Source organism: Myxine glutinosa, chromosome 2, assembly GCF_964187855.1.
Source record: "Myxine glutinosa chromosome 2, kmMyxGlut1.1, whole genome shotgun sequence".
NCBI classification, from domain to species: domain Eukaryota; kingdom Metazoa; phylum Chordata; class Myxini; order Myxiniformes; family Myxinidae; genus Myxine; species Myxine glutinosa.
In genome coordinates, this window is record NC_136262.1 from 29438057 (window position 1) to 29462514 (window position 24458).

General features: G+C 38.0%; 1 protein-coding gene across 1 annotated transcript in view; it reads right to left on the reverse strand.

Annotated features, from left to right (window-relative positions):
* LOC137420616 (uncharacterized) overlaps positions 1-24458 on the reverse strand; it is a 110999-nt gene that overhangs the window by 11793 nt on the left and 74748 nt on the right. The gene's annotated exons all lie outside the window — the stretch shown is intronic.

Genomic DNA, 24458 nt, shown 5'->3' on the forward strand with positions numbered 1-24458 from the left:
AAGCAGGACAGTGTCCGCGAAGGGGATGTCGGCCAGGCGGAGGCCCGTGTCCGCCGCCCGGAGGGCTTGCACCGTGGTGTCGGTGGTTTGGTCCGCCGCCATAAGCGCGAAGTCCACGTCGAGGTGGACCGCGTTCGCGCTGGCCCGAGAAAGACAGTCGGCCACGGCGTTGTTTTTGCCGGCGACGTGCCGGATGTCCGTGTTAAACTCCGACACGGCGGAGAGGTGGCGCTGTTGGCGGGCCGACCACGGCTCCGTGACCTTGGCCATTGCGTAAACCAACGGCTTGTGGTCGACGAACGCCGTGAAGGGTCGGCCCTCCAGGAGGTGGCGGAAATGGCGAACGGCCAGGTGTAGACCGAGGAGCTCACGGTCAAACGTGCTATATTTGAGCTCGTTCGGCCGGAGCTGCCGGCTGAAAAAAGCGAGTGGCTGCCAAACCCCGTTCACCCATTGCTCATGTACGGCGCCCACCGCGTAGTCGGAGGCATCCGTGGTGAGGGCGATGGGAGCGTTGAGCACCGGGTGAGCGAGCAGTGTTGCGTCGGCGAGGGCCCGCTTTGAGCTTTGGAAGGCCGCGTCCATTGTTGCGGACCAGACGATGTCGTGCTTGGCCGGCTTGCCCCAGAGGGCTTCGTAGAGGGGCCGCATGAGTTGAGCAGCGCGGGGCACGAAGCGGTGATAGAAATTCACCATTCCCAGGAATTCCTGCAGGGCCTTTATGGAGCGGGGACGCGCAAACGTGGTGATGGCCTCGACCTTGGTTGGCAGCGGCACGGCCCCGTTCTTGGTGATGTGGTGGCCCAAAAAATCAACGGCCGTCGTGCCAAAGTGGCATTTGGCCGGGTTGACGATGAGGCCGTGCTCGCTGAGGCGCCCGAACAGTGTTCGGAGGTGGAGGAGGTGCTCGGCCCGGGACGTGCTGGCGACGAGGATGTCGTCCAGGTAAACGGAGAGGAACGGCAGGGCACGCAGCACGCCGTCCATCAAGCGCTGGAACGACTGAGCCGCGTTCTTGAGGCCAAAAGGCATCCGTAGGAATTCGAATAAGCCGAACGGCGTGATGACGGCCGTTTTAGGGACGTCGGCCGCCCTGACAGGTACCTGGTGATATCCCCGTATGAGATCGATTTTTGAAAAAATGACCCGTCCTGCCAGACGGGCAGAGAAGTCTTGGATGTGCGGGATCGGATACCTGTCGGGGGTGGTAGCGTCGTTAAGGCGGCGGTAGTCGCCACATGGGCGTCAGCCGCCCCCTGGTTTTGGGACGATGTGTCGTGGCGAAGCCCACGCGCTATCGGAGCGCCGCACGATGCCGAGGTGTTCCAAAGCGTCGAACTCGGCTTTGGCCACGGCGAGCTTGGCTGGGTCGAGGCGGCGGGCTCTGGCGTAGACCGGCGGGCCCATGGTTGGTATGTGGTGCTCGATCCCATGTCGTACTGCGACGGCCGAAAACGGCCGCGTGAGGGCCGGGAACTCCGTGAGCAGGCGAGCAAACTCGTTCGCCGCTGTGAGGGCGCATGCCAGCTCGGTCGGAGCGGAGCTGCTCAATGTGCATACCAGGGAGCTGAAGGTCTCGGCGTTGATGAGGCGACGCCGTTGGATGTCCACCAGCAGTCCGTGTGCGCAGAGGAGGTCGGCGCCTAGCAGAGCCATGGGCACGCTGGCGGTTACAAAAGTCCAAGTAAAGCGTTGGCCGCCGAAGCAGAGGGTGACGTTGCGCGGGCCGAAGGTGCGGATGGCCGATCCGTTGGCCGCAACCAAGGAGGGGCCGCAAACCGCGGACTGCCTGTCCTGATCGGAGGCGGGTATGATGCTCAGTTGGGTGCCGGTGTCGCACAGGAAGCGCCGTCCGGACGCTTTGTCCGTGATGAAAAGTAAGTTGCCCGTGTGGCCGGCGCTCCTGGCTGGTAATGAACGCCGGCCCGGCCGTTTCCCGGCTTGCCGAAGGTGCACGGGGGTCGGCATGTCCGGGCCTTCTGTCCGAACCTGGCATGATAGTAACACCACACTTGGTCAGGTGGAGGCCCCGGTCGTCGTGCTGGAGGTGGTCGGCTCGGCGTTGCGGCCGCCAATTGCGTCGGCAGTTCGGTCGTCGACCGTGCCGGGTGCTCGGGCACCATGGGCGTTGCGTCGGATGGCGGTGGGCCCCAGGTCGCTGCTGCAATGCATTGGCCTGCCGCGGAGATCTTGTCGGCTTCCGTGGCGAGGGCGCGGGGATCCGTGATCGTCGTGCTCGCCAGGGCGAGGCGTACCGGGCTAGGCAGCTGACGGAGGAACAGCTCCCGGAACAGGAATGCCGGAGAGTGCTCGCCGAGCAGCGAAAGCATGTAGTCCATTCGCTCGGACGGGCGCGTGTCGCCGAGCTCGGGCAGGTCGAGCAGGCGCCGTGCGCGTTCCGCCGATGGGAGGGCGAAAGCGTCGAGGAGGAGCTTTTTAATCGCGCCGTATTTGTCAGCGGCTGGCGGGCTCTCGAGGAGGCTCAGGGCGCGGGCCGCGGTGGCTGAACCGAGCGCTGCTACCACATGGTGGAAGCGGGTGTCGTCGGCCGTGATGCCTCGCAGGGCGAACAGGGAGTCCGCCTGGGCGAACCAAACCGCCGCGTGAGCCTCCCAGAAGGTAGGCAGTTTAAGGGCAACTGCCGTGTCCATGTCGGTGGGTCACCAATGAAGGAGCTGTGCTCCCACGTAATCGGAAGAATGGACGCGACAAAAAGCTGGAATTCGTCCGAGTTTCTTTATTGTCACAAAACAACTCGGGTACTCTGAAAAGCCCGTTTATCGGGCAGCAATATATATACACACATTATCCCGGAGCGTTTGCCCGGGAAAGGCGAGAGGGGGCGTGGCCGGGCGTCCTGGCCGAGGCCTGGCAAGTTGAGCGCGGGCCTGCCCGGGCGTCCTGGACGAGCCCGGCATGGTGATCGCTCCGCATCCTTGGTAGGTGCAAGGCGATTGTGTAAACCCAGCGGTAGCCGCTACAACCACACAATTCATTGGGCCATTGATTAATGTTGACATATTTTGAGGAAAAGGGATCAACATGGGATGCACAACCCAACTAAATTCCCAACATCTTAAATCTCAAAGGAAATGTCTTGATCATCCTCATCAGGCTTGTAGTCTGCATTAGGAAATTCCATTAACTGAACGATCCCAAAGATTCCTCATGAGACAACTGAAGACAATTAATACATTAGACGAATTCCATTTGAATAAAATATAGTGATTGGCAGTCATTCTAAGCATTTGTCTTTCCGAATAAAATGTCATGTGGCACCGATGATGTAACTGTAACAATGAAGATGAATACGAATGTTCTTCATGTTCATATATACACGAGGGAGGAGAGAGAGACGGGGAGGGGTGAGAAGAGACAGACGGTGAGGGGTGAGAGGAGAAGAGGGGAAGCCTCTCCCTCTCCATCACCCTGCCCCCTCCTCCCCTTTGCCTCCTCTGCCCATCCCCCGCAACCCGCCCCTCCCAGACAACGCTGGGTAAAATTTGCTAGTATACCTTTACATTTATGCATAATACAGGTGCATGCATTTCTGCTACGTACGATAATAATTCAACATTTAATAATGAAATATGTGTACAAGTCATACCTCGAAAAATCAGGGTACATGGAAATGCTGCTGATTGTATTTCCTGCATCACCTGTGGAGATATCGTCTTCACATATGGCAGGGCAAGGTTTCCTTTCTACGTAATCGACACAGACACAGACACACACACGATGGTTGGATTAGGAAGGGTTAATAGGGTTAGTAAAGATCATGGGTCAAGATGGGGGACGACATGAGGTGGCGGTGTACTGAACCTGACACACACAATTTACACGTGCACATGCAAGATTGTGATTAATATGAACACGACAAGAGCCGACCCTTCGCTTCACTGATGGACCAATTAGTCGTCATGTACCTTGCTGCTTGAAAGGTGAGGGGAGGTGGAGAGGGTGGGGAGGGGAGGTGGAGAGGGTGGGGAGGGGAAGAGATATACTGCAAATACCTTTTTGGGGGTGGGGGGGGGGGCTTTGACAGGCCCCTCCATTTTGGGACAAATTCAAGAAATGAATGGAAATTTAATGAATATCTGAAACTAATTAACAGAGCAATCAGGAGAAAATGCTGTAAAGGGTGTACCAGACAGAAAATGCTGTACCAGACAGAAAATGCTGTAACGGGTGTACCAGACAGAAAATGCTGTACCAGACAGAAAATGCTGTAACGGGTGTACCAGACAGAAAATGCTGTACCAGACAGAAAATGCTGTAACGGGTGTACCAGACAGAAAATGCTGTACCAGACAGAAAATGCTGTAACGGGTGTACCAGACAGAAAATGCTGTACCAGACAGAAAATGCTGTACCAGACAGAAAATGCTGTAACGGGTGTACCAGACAGAAAATGCTGTAAATGGTGTACCAGACAGAAAATGCTGTAAATGGTGTACCAGACAGAAAATGCTGTACCAGACAGAAAATGCTGTACCAGACAGAAAATGCTGTAACGGGTGTACCAGACAGAAAATGCTGTAAATGGTGTACCAGACAGAAAATGCTGTAAATGGTGTACCAGACAGAAAATGCTGTAACGGGTGTACCAGACAGAAAATGCTGTACCAGACAGAAAATGCTGTAAAGGGTGTACCAGACAGAAAATGCTGTAAATTCTGTACCAGACAGAAAATGCTGTAAATTCTGTACCAGACAGAAAATGCTGTAAATTCTGTACCAGACAGAAAATGCTGTAAATTCTGTACCAGACAGAAAATGCTGTAAATGGTGTACCAGACAGAAAATGCTGTAACGGGTGTACCAGACAGAAAATGCTGTACCAGACAGAAAATGCTGTAAAGGGTGTACCAGACAGAAAATGCTGTAAATTCTGTACCAGACAGAAAATGCTGTAAACGGTGTACCAGACAGAAAATGCTGTAAACGGTGTACCAGACAGAAAATGCTGTAAATTCTGTACCAGACAGAAAATGCTGTAAATGGTGTACCAGACAGAAAATGCTGTAAATTCTGTACCAGACAGAAAATGCTGTAAACGGTGTACCAGACAGAAAATGCTGTTTAATGGTGTACCAGACAGAAAATGCTGTAAATGGTGTACCAGACAGAAAATGCTGTAAATGGTGTACCAGACAGAAAATGCTGTAAACTGTGTACCAGACAGAAAATGCTGTAAAGGGTGTACCAGACAGAAAATGCTGTAAATTCTGTACCAGACAGAAAATGCTGTAAATTCTGTACCAGACAGAAAATGCTGTAAATTCTGTACCAGACAGAAAATGCTGTAACGGGTGTACCAGACAGAAAATGCTGTACCAGACAGAAAATGCTGTACCAGACAGAAAATGCTGTAAAGGGTGTACCAGACAGAAAATGCTGTAACGGGTGTACCAGACAGAAAATGCTGTACCAGACAGAAAATGCTGTAAATTCTGTACCAGACAGAAAATGCTGTAAATTCTGTACCAGACAGAAAATGCTGTACCAGACAGAAAATGCTGTAAATTCTGTACCAGACAGAAAATGCTGTACCAGACAGAAAATGCTGTAAATTCTGTACCAGACAGAAAATGCTGTACCAGACAGAAAATGCTGTAAATTCTGTACCAGACAGAAAATGCTGTAACGGGTGTACCAGACAGAAAATGCTGTACCAGACAGAAAATGCTGTAACGGGTGTACCAGACAGAAAATGCTGTAAATTCTGTACCAGACAGAAAATGCTGTACCAGACAGAAAATGCTGTAAATTCTGTACCAGACAGAAAATGCTGTAACGGGTGTACCAGACAGAAAATGCTGTACCAGACAGAAAATGCTGTAACGGGTGTACCAGACAGAAAATGCTGTACCAGACAGAAAATGCTGTAACGGGTGTACCAGACAGAAAATGCTGTACCAGACAGAAAATGCTGTAACGGGTGTACCAGACAGAAAATGCTGTACCAGACAGAAAATGCTGTAACGGGTGTACCAGACAGAAAATGCTGTACCAGACAGAAAATGCTGTACCAGACAGAAAATGCTGTAACGGGTGTACCAGACAGAAAATGCTGTAAATGGTGTACCAGACAGAAAATGCTGTAAATGGTGTACCAGACAGAAAATGCTGTACCAGACAGAAAATGCTGTACCAGACAGAAAATGCTGTAACGGGTGTACCAGACAGAAAATGCTGTAAATGGTGTACCAGACAGAAAATGCTGTAAATGGTGTACCAGACAGAAAATGCTGTAACGGGTGTACCAGACAGAAAATGCTGTACCAGACAGAAAATGCTGTAAAGTAGGTGATAGGTGATAAATGTTGCTTCTGGGACACCTCCGTTTAACATGGGAAATCCCTATCTAATGTCATTTACCCCCCTGTTTTAAAAAAAATCATAAACACCTCTATTTCTCCCTCTATGAACCTATAATCCTTCTCGCCTTATGAACCTATAATCCTTCTCGCCTTATGAACCTATAATCCTTCTCACCTTATGAACCTATAATCCTTCTCGCCTTATGAACCTATGATTTTCTTCCTTTATGAACCTATAATCCTTCTAGCCTTATGAACCTATGATCATTCTCACTTCCATGTAAATTTTACCCTATTCCCCCCCCCCCCCCCCCACTACCCCCTTAATGTAGTTCCTTAGACCACTCTGCTAATGAGCCTATAAATATATTATCTCTTTCTAACTTTTTTAAGAGTTCCATTCTCCTATAGAACTCATCCCCATCAAGTATATTTATAAAGTATACAGGTTCCTTAACCTTTTGTTGTGAAAGTATAAAGTGGTATGTTTCACGGAGGGTTCTTGTTTGACCTCCTCCTCTCCCACATACCATTTTAAAATTATAATATTTATTATCCGATTGATAACCATTAATGTTCTCACTCCACTCTAATATATTTTTCTTCCCGCCCTCCATTACCCCACTTAACAAATGAATACGTTTATCCGTCTTGAGAACCTTCTGACCAGTGATTCGCTCAACCTCTTGAATCTGATATTTTTCACATTCGTTATGTTTTCCATTTATATACCAAGGTTGATTACACCTCCACTCTTTAGTCTGGTTGATACTTGGTTCTATCATTTATATAATAGTAAAAAAGGTGGCGGTAGCCCGTTAAAATCCCTAACCCCCCTTTTTAACTTATCACTTATATATATATATATCTTATATACTTATATAACCATAAGGGAGACGATCAATTCCATTTTCTAAAATAAACCTCTTATCATCAAAAGCCCCCAATGCTTTCTTATTCACCTCTTCTGAATATAATTGATGTTTATAACTTCTTATTCCATTAATCTTTCTAAACTCTTCTTTCTTTGTTGTTAAACAGTTATAATAATCCTTAAAGTTTATTGTTTCTTTAATGACATTTTTCTTTATACCTTTTAACTTCTTATCAGTCTTTTCAACGTTATTCACAATGTATTTATAAGCATAAGCCTTCGACCTCAATCCCACAAATTCACTCATAACATTTCCTCCCAATTCATCCTTGAACTTTCCAATCACCTTTTTATTTTTAGAAGAGAACAACTCACTCTCTGGACTGTAATTACTTGTATCATAGATATTAATGTCCTTTTTCATATCTGAATAAACATCATCAGTATTAATTTTCAAAATAAAACTATCAGTATCCATATACAACAATGACACATTATCCTTATACTTTGATTTTAGATTAATATAAAAGTAATCATACATTAATGACTTTGACAAGTCAAGAATTGATGTTCCAATGTAAATAGGTTTGTCCATTTCAATACTCTCTTTAACCAAATGGATCGCACAAAAGTTCTCAGTAAAGACCTCAGCTCTAGTAAAACTCGGTCTATTAATTAATTTTGATGCTTGTTCCCAAGATGTTGCTAGTCTGATATTTTGTCTTTTCCTCACATTCTCCATGGTCTTACCAAAGACCGCATTATTCATTAATTTATAAAAGTCTTTCTCAAAATCTGTTTTTGACTCTGTTCTTCTTTGTGTATTAAAATCAATGTACCCCTTTAACCAATGACTTTGATTGAACTTTAGAACCCTGTGGATCTTCTCTACTCTTAGACCTTTTGATAAATATTGTCGCAAATTTCTTTGGTGTAGTACATAATTTTTCTTGTTATATAATGTAGTAAGTAATTTTTCTGTTGATTCACCTATATCAAACGATCGTTGATAATCACTCAACCATTCTTTCTTTGGACTTTCTTTCTCACAAGCAAATGGAAGATCTTTATGTTTGATATGAAGTTCTTCAGGATATTTTAAATCAACCTCAAAATAATAACCAACCTTTGAATCATCCAATTGTTTTTGTGTAGAGATACATACATCTTGTAAAACCTTTGTGTAGTCTTTTTCCTTTACCCATCTTAGTTTCCCATAAGGAAGAGCTTGAGACATTGCCCAGCCATACAAGTTGTTTGCGTCATAGTACATCAAGTAAGAACTCTCTTTCGTTGAATCATAATTTGGAAGATATTTGTTATTTGCTTTTGAGTAGCTGCTCGAGCATACTTGTGAAATTCCACCTCTTTTTGCCTTTTCAATCATCAAAAGCATATCGACATCGGTTATCAAATCCAAATCTTGTTTTGTCATTTTCAACATCGCGCTCCAAGCCAATCCAGGTGCTGTGTAGTAGTGAGCAGGATCCAATCCATATCCAGTGCGACAAACAGATCTAAAGGCTTCAAATACATCGGCCAATAAAAGCACATCAGTTTTGAGATACAAATCGTGATACTCACCAAGATTCTTGATGTTATATTTTTCCCAAACATTTTGTGCGTGTACATAATCTTTATCAGATATATGACTGTTGTTTAATTTGTTATCGAAATTTTCTTTTAAAGGAAGTTGTGTTTCATTGAATCTCTCAAATGAGTCCATATAGTCATAGGGGTAAATTCCCTTTTGTGTTAGAAAATCTTTATCTGAAAAATACTCTGAAAGACATGGAAACTCTTTTAGATTTTGAACCAAGTTAGCCAATGGACTTGCCATGAATTTAAATGTATCAAGAAATCTGATATGAGTAATAGGAGATGTGTGAATTGTTTTTGTGAATGAAATGTATTTCTGATCTGTGTTAGGAATTGCTGAAATGTGTCCAGATGTCTTTGAAAGTTCATTAATAAATAGATGCGTATCATAATGAGCATTGTTATGAAGAAAGACAGGAATGAAAGAGGGGAGTTGATAATTAATATTACAACTTTGATGAGCTGGACCTCTATATTTACCAGTGAGATGACAATGATCTCTAACCTTTAGACCTTCACCAATTTTTTCCTCACAAATATGACAAACATTGTTTTTTCTAAATTCCCTTTTCTGTTCACTCGTCAAAGACATTGGTTTATTAGTTTCTCTCATTATCTTGGTTAATCGGACACAGTCTTTTTCTAGTCGTTTCACAAACTCCTCTGGGGTATTTGAGCCTCTATACTCCTCTAACTTGTTATATTTATCACCAACGGATGATTTGATATAATAACAAAAACCGCAAGGAGTATGTTTTTGATATTTATTTGTGTATGAATCTTTTGGATCTGGAGAAGCAGTATCTATTTTTTCTAGAATACTTTCAAAATCAGCATATATAACAAATGGATGTTTGATCTTTTTCTTTTCATCTTTGAATGTGATATTTGAGCCTTCTTTAGGCATATTGATTACCGTTGATTTATGTTCACCACAATAATTTGAATGTTTATCTAATCTTTCTTGTGTATGGAAGAAGTTAAGACAACGCAAACAAATATATATTTTATTTGTTCTTTTACATACTTGTGGTTTTATTAATTTAGCAATATCTTTAATGTATGTATAATGTGAATTTTCCTCTGAATTAAAATATAGAAGATTAATATGAGTTTGTTTACAATTGTCAGAAAGCTTTAAAACCTGAATGCTGTTTGTTTCTGTTAGACCATAAACATTAACTGATAAATTATTTATCTTTTCAAATTTAGGAATATCATTTAAAGCCATCGGAAACTTTAGATCTTTCGTATTTAATGTATTCTCATATTTTTTATAATGAGATACTCTTTCATCATGAAAATGTGGAGGATGTAAGTGTGCTAGAATAGACCAGAGAAAACATTTATTGTCTTTATTTTTGATATTGATAACTGCTTTTCTATTTTTGATAACACTGGGTAAATCAATGTAGGAAGAAGCTTTTAGAGGATCTGATTTAAGAATATGAATGTCTATGTAAATAATTTTTCCTATATTGAATCCACTTCCTACGATTGAATTATCCACATCTTGCTCTTGTTTAATAAGTTCATCATAGACTCCTGATGTTTTAAAATCTTGATATGAAGATATAAAGTGTGGCTCAGTTCTCATGTATGGTGTATCTATAACTCCTTCGTCCTTTGTCATTTCTAATTTTACTCCCATATAAAATTTAAGTGGTTTCATTTCTTTTAGTGTTTTTTCAATCAACGTTTGAACAACAGGTTTAACTCTTTCTACAGCATCAACTATAGACTCTGGTTCAGGAGGTTTGAAGTTAAAGACTCTTATTTTAATATGTTCTTTGAATGCGCCATCAGAGTTTTTAGTTGTGATAAAATTTGATAAATGTAGAATTGTTTTAAGATGTATTTCGAAGCCTTTCTTGAGGATATTTTTATTACATGCAGAACAGTGTTTTGTTTCCTTCTGAATAGGAGATAGTAGGTGAAGTAGATTAAATGTGTGTTTGTTAGTTTTAAGGTGTCTTTTGTATTGTTTATATTCTTGTTCACAAACATCGCAATACGTTGCTTTGATCATATTTATTTATATAGTAAAATTATACTTAAAACAAAGTGCCTTTTTTAGAGGCTTTTTAAAAGATGAAACTGTGCTTAAAGTAAACACCTTTGAGCTTTTCAACTCGTTTTATGTATATAACTTTACTTAAAGTAAAACACCTTTGAGTTTTTCAACTCGTTTTATGTATATAACTTTACTTAAAGTAAAATACCTTTGAGCTTTTCAACTCGTTTTATGTATATAACTTTACTTAAAGTAAAACACCTTTGAGCTTTTCAACTCGTTTTATGTATATAACTTTACTTAAAGTAAAACACCTTTGAGCTTTTCAACTCGTTTTATGTATATAACTTTACTTAAAGTAAAACACCTTTGAGCTTTTCAACTCGTTTTATGTATATAACTTTACTTAAAGTAAAACACCTTTGAGCTTTTCAACTCGTTTTATGCATATAACTTTACTTAAAGTAAAACACCTTTGAGCTTTTCAACTCGTTTTATGTATATAACTTTACTTAAAGTAAAACACCTTTGAGCTTTTCAACTCGTTTTATGCATATAACTTTACTTAAAGTAAAACACCTTTGAGCTTTTCAACTCGTTTTATGTATATAACTTTACTTAAAGTAAAACACCTTTTTTTTTTTTTTTTTTTTTTTTTTTTTTTTTTTTTTTATTTTTTTTTTTATTTTTTTATTTTTTTTTTTTTTTATTTTTTTTTTTTTTTTTTTTTTTTTGTATACAAGATCGAGGCTCGTGAAAGAGCTAACAATAATCACAAAAAAGACAAACCAACTCCTCTCTGGGGGAGCAAGGCCAGAGAGGAGTCGGTAGAAGACAGAAAGACCACCAACCTGCCTGCGGTGAGTGAGTGAAAGGCCCTCGGAGTTGACTACATCGCAGGAGATTCCAATGATTCTGAAAGCTTTGGCCTCAACAGCGTGAAGCCGAGCAAGGTGTGAGGCAGGAGCACCAGCCCAGAGGGGGGAACAGTATTCCATTGAGCTGCGGATGAAAGCCTTGTATGTGGTGAGGAGCTCAGGTGTGCCAAGGAAGGACTTCGCACGACGGAGGATGCCCAGTCGGCGACTGGCTTTGGAGGCGAGCTTGGAAATGGGGTTTTCCCAAGAAAGATCATGGCAGATAGTGAGACCCAAAAGCTTGAGCGACAGAACTTCTTGGAGAGGATTGTTGAGAAAGTAGATGGGAGGGTTGTCCAGTCGGTCCTTTCGGAGAGACATTGTAAGAGTGTGAGATTTGTCAGGATTGAAAGACATGTTCCACTTGTTTGACCAGTCTGTGATTTTGTCCAGGTCTGCAGAGAGTGAGGAGGCTGCAGACTGCCGATCTGAGGGATGAGGAATGGAGCGGCAGATAGTGGAGTCATCAGCAAAGAGATAGAGAGGATTTTCCAGAGAGTCGGAGAGGTCATTGATAAAGACCAGAAATAGCACAGGGCCCAGAAAGCCAGAAAATAGCACCTTTGAGCTTTTCAACACGTTTTATGTATATAACTTTACTTAAAGTAAAGCGTCTATGTATTAGCCAGAAAGTTTAGATACTCTAGTTCATCAATTTCAATTTCACTATCTGAGTCATCAATAAAGCTACTCTCATAACTATCATTTGAACACAAACTATTAGTATCATAACTATCTTCAGATCCTAGACTCTCAGTATAATAACTCTCAGAGTATTGACTGTTAATATCACTCATTTACATACCATTAAACTTCCATCAATATCTATATATTTTCTTTCATTAGAACTAATAACCACAATATTTTTTACATTAAATGTTATTTTCAAATAATCTCTAATAATCAGAGTACGGAATGATAGTTCACCACTAATATTCATATTATTAATTTCACCCACATCTTTGGGTCTATTAAAGAATATACAAATGTTTCCTCTAGAATCGTTGATGGTTTTATCATTCATTTTCAAAGCTTCTTTATCAATGATCTTTTCAAGCTTTGAGTAAATTGTTAGTAGTAGTGGAGAAACTTTTGTCAAATTTACTTTAATAGAGTTATTAATTAACATAGCTTGTCCTGTAAATTTAATAAAAGGACACATGTTATTCTCCATTATGGGTTTAATCCAAAAATTTCCATATTTATCTTTGTTCAATTTAACATCTTTGACATATTTTTCTATATCTTCCACCGAAGTAGAGATTGATTGAAATTTGTCTTTTGTGTTTTGAAACATTGTATTTATTAGCTAATAAATTTGCGTTTAGTTTAAGTAAAGTTATATACATAAAACGAGTTGAAAAGCTCAAAGGTGTTTTACTTTAAGCACAGTTTCATCTTTAAAAAAGCCTCTAAAAAAGGCACTTTGTTTTAAGTATAATTTTACTATATAAATATGATAAATTCTGAAGGATATTTAGAATTTCCAGACTCTCCATATGATAAATTAGAGAATTGTCCGGCTTGTGGTAGAGTGGGGCTTAATACAGAATCAGAAGCATATAAACAATGTATTTTCTGTGATTATCTTCTAATTAATGATAATAAAAAATATAGAAAAATATATAACTCTTTTAAATTAGAACCAAAAATGAATTACTTTACAAGATTAATAAGAGAGATGAATGTTAAGTATTATGGGGATAATACACCATTTCTTACAAGGGAAGAGACTATTTGTATTGAGGAAATGTATAAGGGTTTAATGATATTTATTATTCAAAATAATTTTAATGGAAATGTTAATACAAGATACTATATAAACAAAATAATGGATTATTTTGAAATTAAACCTGAACTCAGGATAAAATATAGAGTTTCTCAAAAAACTCAAAAAAAGTTAGATGACTTGTTTTCCAAATATATAAATGAATGATTTTTTACCTGTTTGGGAAAATAAGATAAAATTTAATAACCATAAAAATCTTCCAAATTCATTGAGATGTCTAATAGTCGGTTCAAGCGGATGTGGAAAAACCTGTTTACTTTTAAAGATGCTCCTTAGTCCTAATTTTTTAGATTATGATAATTTAATAATTTTTACAAAGTCAAGTTTTCAACCTGAGTATCAACTACTCTCACAGGGTTTTAATGCGGGTCTTAAAAAGGAAGACATTATCGGTTTATTTAAACTTCAAAACAAACTAAATGATTATAATATTGATGATATAATACAATTATTTTGTGATACACAGAAATCAAAATCAAAACTAAAACCCATAACTTGTATTCTCAGTGATAATACGGATGATATACCTTCACCTCAAGATTTAGATAAATCAAAAAAGAACCTCGTTATCTTTGATGATTGTGTTAATGAGAGAAACCAAACAGTAATGGATAGCTACTATACAAGAGGGAGACATTCTTCTTGTAATTGTATTTATCTTAGTCATATTTTCAACTCCCTCGGCGCTCAATAAGAAACAATGCTAATACTTTTATTTTATTTAAGTTAAATTCAATAGATACAAATAATTTTTGGAGAGATAATTGTTCTACATTACGTAGTAAGAAGGAATTTGAAAATAATATGAAACACACGATCGGAAAATATAAATATATTGTTGTGAAACAAGATGAGATACTAAATGATATTTTTCAATAAATAAATACAGAAAATGAATACCGAAGAAAGAGTAAGAAAGTTTAAAGAACATCAAGAGTTGCTTTCAAAAGTTGTAAAGCAACAGGAAGACATAAAGAAGAAAAGGAGACAGAAACTAACTGGTGAAGAAGCCTTTGAAAGAAAACAAGAGAAATTTTTTAAACCACTTTTAAAAACTCAACAAACGATTTCACCTACAGTTCCCATGGTAGAATTTACTCCAAAAAAATTTCAAATGCTCAAAGATTTTAGTCAAATGACAGAGCAAGAACTTGGAGAATTAGAATATGATGATGAAGGATTATTTCGGCATCTTGAGAAGGTAAATAAACTTTCCAATTATATTGTAGAAGCTCTTCAAAACAATGAATATTTGAAGGGTTCAAAAACCAGAGCAGGTCTCATTCCAACAGAAGAACCAGCACAGTTCCATCTTGTGAAAGAAAAGTTATTGATATTTAATGATAAATTGGTGTTCTTAAGTTCTGACCAACCAAATGTTGAATTAACCCCAAGATTAATGTTTCTTCTAACAAAAGATGGACATTCTAATTCACCTTATTTTGATGAACCGCTTGAAATGGAAAGAGAGGAAGATAGAGAGTATATTGAGTTGCTAAACACACTTGATTATGGAGTTTCTGTTGCTGGTAAAAGTAAGAAGAATGAGAAGGAGAAACATATTATTGATGCTTTAAGTAAGCTTGGTTCGGGTGTTAGTTTTCTTCCAAATGACCCATCACAATTAGTTAATAGGTTATTATTGTTGTTAGGTAGTAAGAAGGCTGGAAACAACAATTGTTTTAATGAAGCATCCGCCATTTTAGATCAGTTGATGAATATGAAAATAATTAATAAATGTCAATACAAAGATATTTTATTAGATATTAAATAAGATGAGAAGCACAATTCTTAGTTTTAATTTCACAACGAGTGATTACACAGCTTCATTCCCTTACCCACTACAACTTGACCCCAAAAAAGAATATGAGGCTTCTTTGTTGTCAATGGAGACTTATAATACCTTGTTTAATATCACAGAGAAAAACAACAAGTTTAGTTATAATCCAGGAAGTGGATATAAAACTATAACCGTTTCACCCGGTGCTTACGAGATTTCTCAAATATCTTCAGAAGTCTCTCGCCTTATGAAAGAAAAAGGTGATGAACCAAAAAATATTGTAATAGATATTCAAAAACACACTTCAAAATCAACTATTAAACTTAAAAATAATTATAAAGTTGATTTCACCATTGAAAAATCGTTTAGAGAGCTATTGGGTTTCTCTTCAAAAAAGGTTGAAACTAACGGGACGTCTTACAGTGATAATGTCATTCAAATATCCTCCGGTATAAATTCAGTATTAATTCATTGTGATTTGATTGATGGTGCTTATAACGATGGAATAAGAACAAATACAATATTTTCATTCAGCGCATACTCAACCCCGATTGGTTATAAATTTAATATGGAACCAAAAAATCTTGTCTATTTACCTGTGTCAGGAAAAACCATATACAGAGTAAATTTTAGGATAACCGACCAAGATAATCGTATGATATCCTTTAATGATGAAATTATATCCATCAGAATTCACCTACGTGAAGTTTTTCAATAAATAAATAATGGTTATTGTGAGAAAACACGAGTTGGGAAAATATAAAATAATTACAGGGGATGGGATGTTCCTTTCACCATACTATAAGGGTGAAGGTATGTTTCTTGGGAGAGGATACTATAAACCAAAGAGACAACGGGGTGTGGGACATCAATTTAGAAATAAAGGAGATGGGATAATTGATACTCTAATGGGTATTGGTTCAACCATCCTTAAACATAAAGACCTAATTGGTTCAACTGCTTCTGCCGTGGGCTCAGTTGCGGGTGCTATAAAGAGTATAAAAGATGCTCAAAAGGAGTCTCATAAATTACAAGCAATCAAAGAAATTAAAAAAGGTAAAACTCAACTATCTTCACAAGAACGACAAAAAATCATTAAAATACTTGGGTCAGGGTTTCAACAATTTTAATGCTATATAAATACAAGTATGGAAGCGATTGATAGTATCTATGATTTGGATGATACGATTATCATTTCAAACTCCACTAAAAAGGAAGACTATTTTAAGGTAAATGCTATAACAGGAACAGACTGGAATTCAAACGGAACAAAAAGTTTTGAAATAAATAATCAACAAACTTACTTGAATATAGCTGATAGTTTCTTGCTGTGTAAATTTAAATTCACTAAGGCTGCGAATAATACTAATGCTACACTCGTAAATGATTTCTTCTGGAAAATGTTTGACAGTGTCCGCCTGTATATTGGAACACAAGAGGTTGAAGCGGTTGATTATGTCTCTGCTACATCTGAAATGATGAAATTTACACTATATTCGTTTAGTGATAGAATGGGTAAGGGAGCTGTTGAAGGTTTTATTCCTGATATGTCAACAGGAACAAACGCAGACCCTGGTTATAGTCAAAGGAAGTCAATGTATAATGATGACGCAAAAGCAGAGAATAGTTTTACGGTAGCAGTACCTCTGAAAGGTATATTTGGATTTTGTGATTATGATAAAGTTTTGTATGGGCTTAAAATTAGATTTCAACTACAAAGGAATGATAATGTAAATAGGTTGCTTTTTGGGGTTGAAAATGCTTTTGGCGACAATAATAAATTTGTTATTAATGATTTGTGTTGGTATATTAGTGAATATACTCCTAATCTTAAAACGGAAGAGATGTTAAATAGAAGACTTAACTCAAAGAAACCGCTAAATGTATCATACCTTAAAAGAAGATGTCAACACGTTAAACTGGAACACACTACCTACACTTGGAATTTGGGTGTTCTTGAAGGAAAGCCACGATACCTATGGCTCATTTTTAAGAAACCAGATGGAGAGGACGGTACTAATAAGAATAATGCCCTGAGTGATAATGCTAAGGTGAAACAACTTCGGGTTTCTCTTGATGGGACATTTTATCCGCGAGATAGATTGGAAATTGATTGGGAAAAAAATGATTATGCGGAAGCCTACAAGTCTTACCAAAAGGTGTGTGAAAGCAACGGTAATAATGAACCTATTTTGGATATGGTTGCGTTTCAAAAACTTTATACAATCTACACAATTGACCTGAGTTCTCAAAAGGAAACTATAAAGTCTAATAGAGTGGATACTTCTCTATACATTGAAAGAGGAGAGAATGAAGAAGTTGATGCTTATTGTTTGCTTTTGGAGGAAACAGAATTACAGATTAATACAGATAATGGTGTTATGATTAATATCACATAGGTTTTTTCTCATAAATAAATGGTAGGGGTATATGTTAATCAAATCAATCTTGATAAATTAACATCTTGTATTCAAAATCAAAAGCCTTGTATTATTAATGTTAATACATTTCAAAGAAAAGGAGCTGTAAGAATTGATGTTTTACTCACAAGAGAGCAGGTGAAAACACTAAATGATGTTGGATCACTTAAAATTAAAATGACAAAACCTATGTTAAAGAAATATTCAATAGACGAGTCAAGAGGAGGATTTCTCCCATTTCTAATTCCTTTATTTGCTGGTTTAAGTGCGGCGGGAGCATTGACTGGTGGTATTTCAGCAGCGATAAAAACTGCTAACGAAAGGAAGGCACAACTAAAAGCTCAAAAAGAATTGGAAAGACATAACAAGGAGTTGGAGAAACAAATTAGTGGAAGTGGTGTAATTGTAGATTTTGCTCAAAAACTTGAAAGTCTACCTGATAAAGCTAGATTGTTAGTTGGAGATATGCTTTCCTCTATCGCTCAAGCGGGTGTTAAACTAACTAAACGGGGTAATGGATTGTATCTTTCTCATAAATAAATGGATAAATGGTTTAAACAATTTGGAAAGAATACAACGTCAAATATAGAACTCGCTAAGTATTGTAAAACACTAAAAATTGATAATGTGGTTATTTGTATGAGAGATGAATTAATACATATAAATAAGAATACAAAGAATATTATTATGAATTTAGACACACAGAATGGTTCTCATTGGGTTTGTATTCATAATAGTCAGGATAAATATTATTTTGATAGTTATGGTATGCCACCACCTGTTGAAGTAATACAATTCTTACAGAATGGTGTTTATCAAACATTTCAAGTTCAAGAAATTAATTCTAAATGTTGTGGTCAATTATGTTTATATGTATTATTTAAACTCAACAATAATGAAAATTTTTATGATATCATTTTTAATCTAATATAAATGACTTATGTTGGAAAAGATGGTTCTATCTTTGGAAAATCCTCTCAGGATATTGATTTATCAAATTATTATACAAAGGCACAGGCTGAACGACAAAAATATAGTGTAAGTAAAAATATTAATATGAAGAATACTTATAAATTAATCAATTATCCAAACCCTACAGATGCGAATGACTTAATTAGATTAAGTGATTTATCACAATATATATTTTTAAAGAAAACAGCACGTTTTGTTAAACAAGTAAAATTTACAACCACAACACCTGGTTATACTGACCATACACCTTTCCTCATTGAATTTAACTACCTGCTTACAATTGAATTTTATAAAGAAGGACATTTAGTTAATATGCGAATTAATAAATGGGGGTATGATATGTCTGATTTAGGGTATAATTGGTCTTTTTCAATAAACATAGAAGACCTACATGATTTAAATCAGTCTCGTAAAGAAGAATATTATCCACTTGGTGAAGATAAGGATTTATGTGGAAGTACAATTAGCAAACAACAAATACGTGATTTTAAGAAAAGAAAAATATATGATAGTATAGCGATGGTTCGCATGACAAAGAAGGAAGGTAATGAGATAAGGATAGAAAGCCGAGGAATACAAACCGATTTGGTAGTGGGAAGATGGGGTGGTATTACCTGTCATAATATTAATCTCACATATATTTCTGATACATAAATGGCAGGAAGAAGACTACAAGAGAATTATAATTTTTGTATTCAAGGATACCTACAAGAAAAGGGTGCTCGGTATTACATACCTTATGATTTGGAGCATATACATGGGAATTTTGTCATTAAAAACTGGCCTTATACTGATATTGTTAAACCCACAAATAGAGACTTGTTTAAAATATTAAATAAAAATGAACTTCTCAAAGTTATGAAATATAAAACTCTTTTAGAAATCGTCAACAAATCTTATTGGTATCCTATTATGAGAAAAATAATTATAGATACAAGAATATCTCAAAATCCAGATGAGTATATGTATAATATTCTTTGGGGTTCAAACTCAAGGGTAGCAAGGGATGAGGAAGGAGTTGAAGAAGAGAAGGAGGAAGGAGTTGAAGAAGAGAAGGAGGAAAGAGAGAAGGAGGAGAAGGGGGAAAGGGAGAAGGAGGAGAGGGAGGAAAAGGAGAAGGAGGAGAAGGATGAAAGGGAGAAAAAGGAGAAGGAGGAGAGGGAGGAAAGGGAGAAAAAGGAGGAGGAGGAGAGGGAGGAAAAATATAAAAATATGACCATTCCTGAGATTAATGAAAGATTGAAGGTATTACGACAAATAAATAAATCTCAACGCACTGAAGAGGAAAATAAAGAATTAATGACTCTTCCGAACTTATTGGTTTTTAAATTTGCTATAATGAATTCAGAGCGCAGATATACAACATATAGTTGATGATGTTGGTGTTATTGACTTTAGTTAGTTTTATTTGTAAATAAATGGAGGAGAGAGTGAAGTCATTTCTAAGGATTCTTTATGTTTTAAAAATCAAGATAGAAATGTATATGTTGAAAACCAAAAAGGTTTTGGCACTATGTAGAACTTTTTCTCATAAATAAATATGAGTTATTGTCTCAAATGTAAAAAGAAAACTAAATCTAAAAATATCTCTTATGTTAAAGCTAAAAATAATAGAGTTTATCAAAAAGGAATATGTCAAGTGTGTGGTTCTAAAAAGTGTCAATTCATCTCTCCTAAAAGTGGAGGAGACATACAAAAGTTTTTGTCAGGTAGCAAATTTACAACAACTGGAATTCCAGGGGAATTACACCTTCCAGGGTATTCTTTCTGTGGCCCAGGAACAAACTTGGATAAAAGATTAGATGAGGCTGACAATCCTAAACCTTGGTCTAAACCTACAAATAGGGTTGATGAAGTGTGTATGAAGCATGATATTGCTTATGGGAAAACCACTACATTGACTGAAAAACATAAAGCCGACAGAGAAATGTTGTATAATTTGTCTTTGATACAAAATCCAACGTTGAGAGAGAAAGTTGATAGGTTTATTGTGAGAAATTTGATAAATGCTAAATTGAAACTTGGCCTTGGTTATTCACCCTCAAAAAACTATTAGGCTCTCATGATGTCATCAAGACTGAGGAGCTTTTGGCTGATGAATTACATAAACCTATAATCACAAAGTTTAAAAGAAGGAAAGTTTATTCTAAATACACCGACCACATATGGTCCGCTGATTTAATCGAACTAAAAAATGATAAGGGATACAAGTATGCTTTAACCGTTATTGATTTGAGGAGTAGATTTGCTTGGGTTGTTCCTTTGAAAAACAAGAGAGGTTATACTCTGAAGTTAGCCTTCCAACAGATATTTAATAAAAGTAAAAGAAAACCAAAGAAACTGTGGACCGATGAGGGAACAGAGTTCTATAACAAAATATTTATGAAATTTCTTAAGGGGGAGGGTATTAAATTATACAGCACCTTTAATGAAGGAAAAGCAGTTGTTATTGAGCGTTTTAATCGTACTTTAAAAGAGAAATTATATAAAAAATTCACACAACTCGGTTCCCAAAAATGGGTGTATTTTATTCAGGATATTGTAGATAATTACAATAATACAGTTCATTCATCAACAAAATCAAAACCATCAGAAACATTTACAAAATTAGAATATGAAAAGGAGATTAATTTGAGAAAACCGAAGTTCAAAGTTGGTGATATTGTAAGAATATACAGATGGAAAAGTCATTTTGAGAAAGGTTATACAAAGAGATGGACTAATGAATTATTCAAAATCGTTGATGTAATGGATACTATGCCTTGGACTTACAAATTATATGATATGAATTGGGAAGAAATCTTGGGTTCATTTTACTCACAAGAATTACAAAAAACAAAACTGATAATTCATTAAACAACAACCATCCATACTTTCATCCCCCCAGATTAGCTAATTTAATTAGTAGTAATAAAAAAAAAAAAAAAAAAAAAAAAAAAAATCATAAGCCACACCCACACAGACCCCACCCACAAACCCCACCCACACAGACCCCACCCACACAGACCACACCCACACAGACCACACCCACACAGACCACACCCACACAGACCCCGCCCACACATAAGAAAGCATTGGGGGCTTTTGATGATAAGAGGTTTATTTTAGAAAATGGAATTGATCGTCTCCCTTATGGTTATATAAGTATATAAGATATATATATATATAAGTGATAAGTTAAAAAGGGGGGTTAGGGATTTTAACGGGCTACCGCCACCTTTTTTACTATTATATAAATGATAGAACCAAGTATCAACCAGACTAAAGAGTGGAGGTGTAATCAACCTTGGTATATAAATGGAAAACATAACGAATGTGAAAAATATCAGATTCAAGAGGTTGAGCGAATCACTGGTCAGAAGGTTCTCAAGACGGATAAACGTATTCATTTGTTAAGTGGGGTAATGGAGGGCGGGAAGAAAAATATATTAGAGTGGAGTGAGAACATTAATGGTTATCAATCGGATAATAAATATTATAATTTTAAAATGGTATGTGGGAGAGGAGGAGGTCAAACAAGAACCCTCCGTGAAACATACCACTTTATACTTTCACAACAAAAGGTTAAGGAACCTGTATACTTTATAAATATACTTGATGGGGATGAGTTCTATAGGAGAATGGAACTCTTAAAAAAGTTAGAAAGAGATAATATATTTATAGGCTCATTAGCAGAGTGGTCTAAGGAACTACATTAAGGGGGTAGTGGGGGGGGGGGGGGGGGGGGAATAGGGTAAAATTTACATGGAAGTGAGAATGATCATAGGTTCATAAGGCTAGAAGGATTATAGGTTCATAAAGGAAGAAAATCATAGGTTCATAAGGCGAGAAGGATTATAGGTTCATAAGGTGAGAAGGATTATAGGTTCATAAGGCGAGAAGGATTATAGGTTCATAAGGCGAGAAGGATTATAGGTTCATAGAGGGAGAAATAGAGGTGTTTATGATTTTTTTTAAAACAGGGGGGTAAATGACATTAGATAGGGATTTCCCATGTTAAACGGAGGTGTCCCAGAAGCAACATTTATCACCTACTGGTGTACCAGACAGAAAATGCTGTAAATTCTGTACCAGACAGAAAATGCTGTAAATTCTGTACCAGACAGAAAATGCTGTAAATTCTGTACCAGACAGAAAATGCTGTAAATTCTGTACCAGACAGAAAATGCTGTAAATGGTGTACCAGACAGAAAATGCTGTAACGGGTGTACCAGACAGAAAATGCTGTACCAGACAGAAAATGCTGTAAAGGGTGTACCAGACAGAAAATGCTGTAAATTCTGTACCAGACAGAAAATGCTGTAAACGGTGTACCAGACAGAAAATGCTGTAAACGGTGTACCAGACAGAAAATGCTGTAAATTCTGTACCAGACAGAAAATGCTGTAAATGGTGTACCAGACAGAAAATGCTGTAAATTCTGTACCAGACAGAAAATGCTGTAAACGGTGTACCAGACAGAAAATGCTGTAAATTCTGTACCAGACAGAAAATGCTGTAAACGGTGTACCAGACAGAAAATGCTGTTTAATGGTGTACCAGACAGAAAATGCTGTAAATGGTGTACCAGACAGAAAATGCTGTAAATGGTGTACCAGACAGAAAATGCTGTAAACTGTGTACCAGACAGAAAATGCTGTAAAGGGTGTACCAGACAGAAAATGCTGTAAATTCTGTACCAGACAGAAAATGCTGTAAATTCTGTACCAGACAGAAAATGCTGTAAATGGTGTACCAGACAGAAAATGCTGTACCAGACAGAAAATGCTGTACCAGACAGAAAAGGCTGTAAAGGGTGTACCAGACAGAAAATGCTGTAAAGGGCGTACCAGACAGAAAATGCTGTAAATGGTGTACCAGACAGAAAATGCTGTAAAGGGTGTACCAGACAGAAAATGCTGTACCAGACAGAAAATGCTGTACCAGACAGAAAAGGCTGTAAAGGGTGTACCAGACAGAAAATGCTGTAAAGGGTGTACCAGACAGAAAATGCTGTACCAGACAGAAAATGCTGTACCAGACAGAAAAGGCTGTAAAGGGTGTACCAGACAGAAAATGCTGTAAAGGGTGTACCAGACAGAAAATGCTGTAAAGGGTGTACCAGACAGAAAATGCTGTAAAGGGTGTACCAGACAGAAAATGCTGTAAATGGTGTACCAGACAGAAAATGCTGTACCAGACAGAAAATGCTGTACCAGACAGAAAATGCTGTACCAGACAGAAAATGCTGTACCAGACAGAAAAGGCTGTACCAGACAGAAAAGGCTGTAAAGGGCGTACAAGACAGAAAATGCTGTAAAGGGTGTACCAGACAGAAAATGCTGTAAAGGGTGTACCAGACAGAAAATGCTGTAAAGGGTGTACCAGACAGAAAATGCTGTAAAGGGTGTACCAGACAGAAAATGCTGTAAAGGGTGTACCAGACAGAAAATGCTGTAAAGGGTGTACCAGACAGAAAATGCTGTAAAGGGTGTACCAGACAGAAAATGCTGTAAATGGTGTACCAGACAGAAAATGCTGTAAATGGTGTACCAGACAGAAAATGCTGTAAATGGTGTACCAGACAGAAAATGCTGTAAATTCTGTACCAGACAGAAAATGCTGTAAATGGTGTACCAGACAGAAAATGCTGTAAATGGTGTACCAGACAGAAAATGCTGTAAACTGTGTACCAGACAGAAAATGCTGTAAATGGTGTACCAGACAGAAAATGCTGTAAATTGTGTACCAGACAGAAAATGCTGTAAATTGTGTACCAGACAGAAAATGC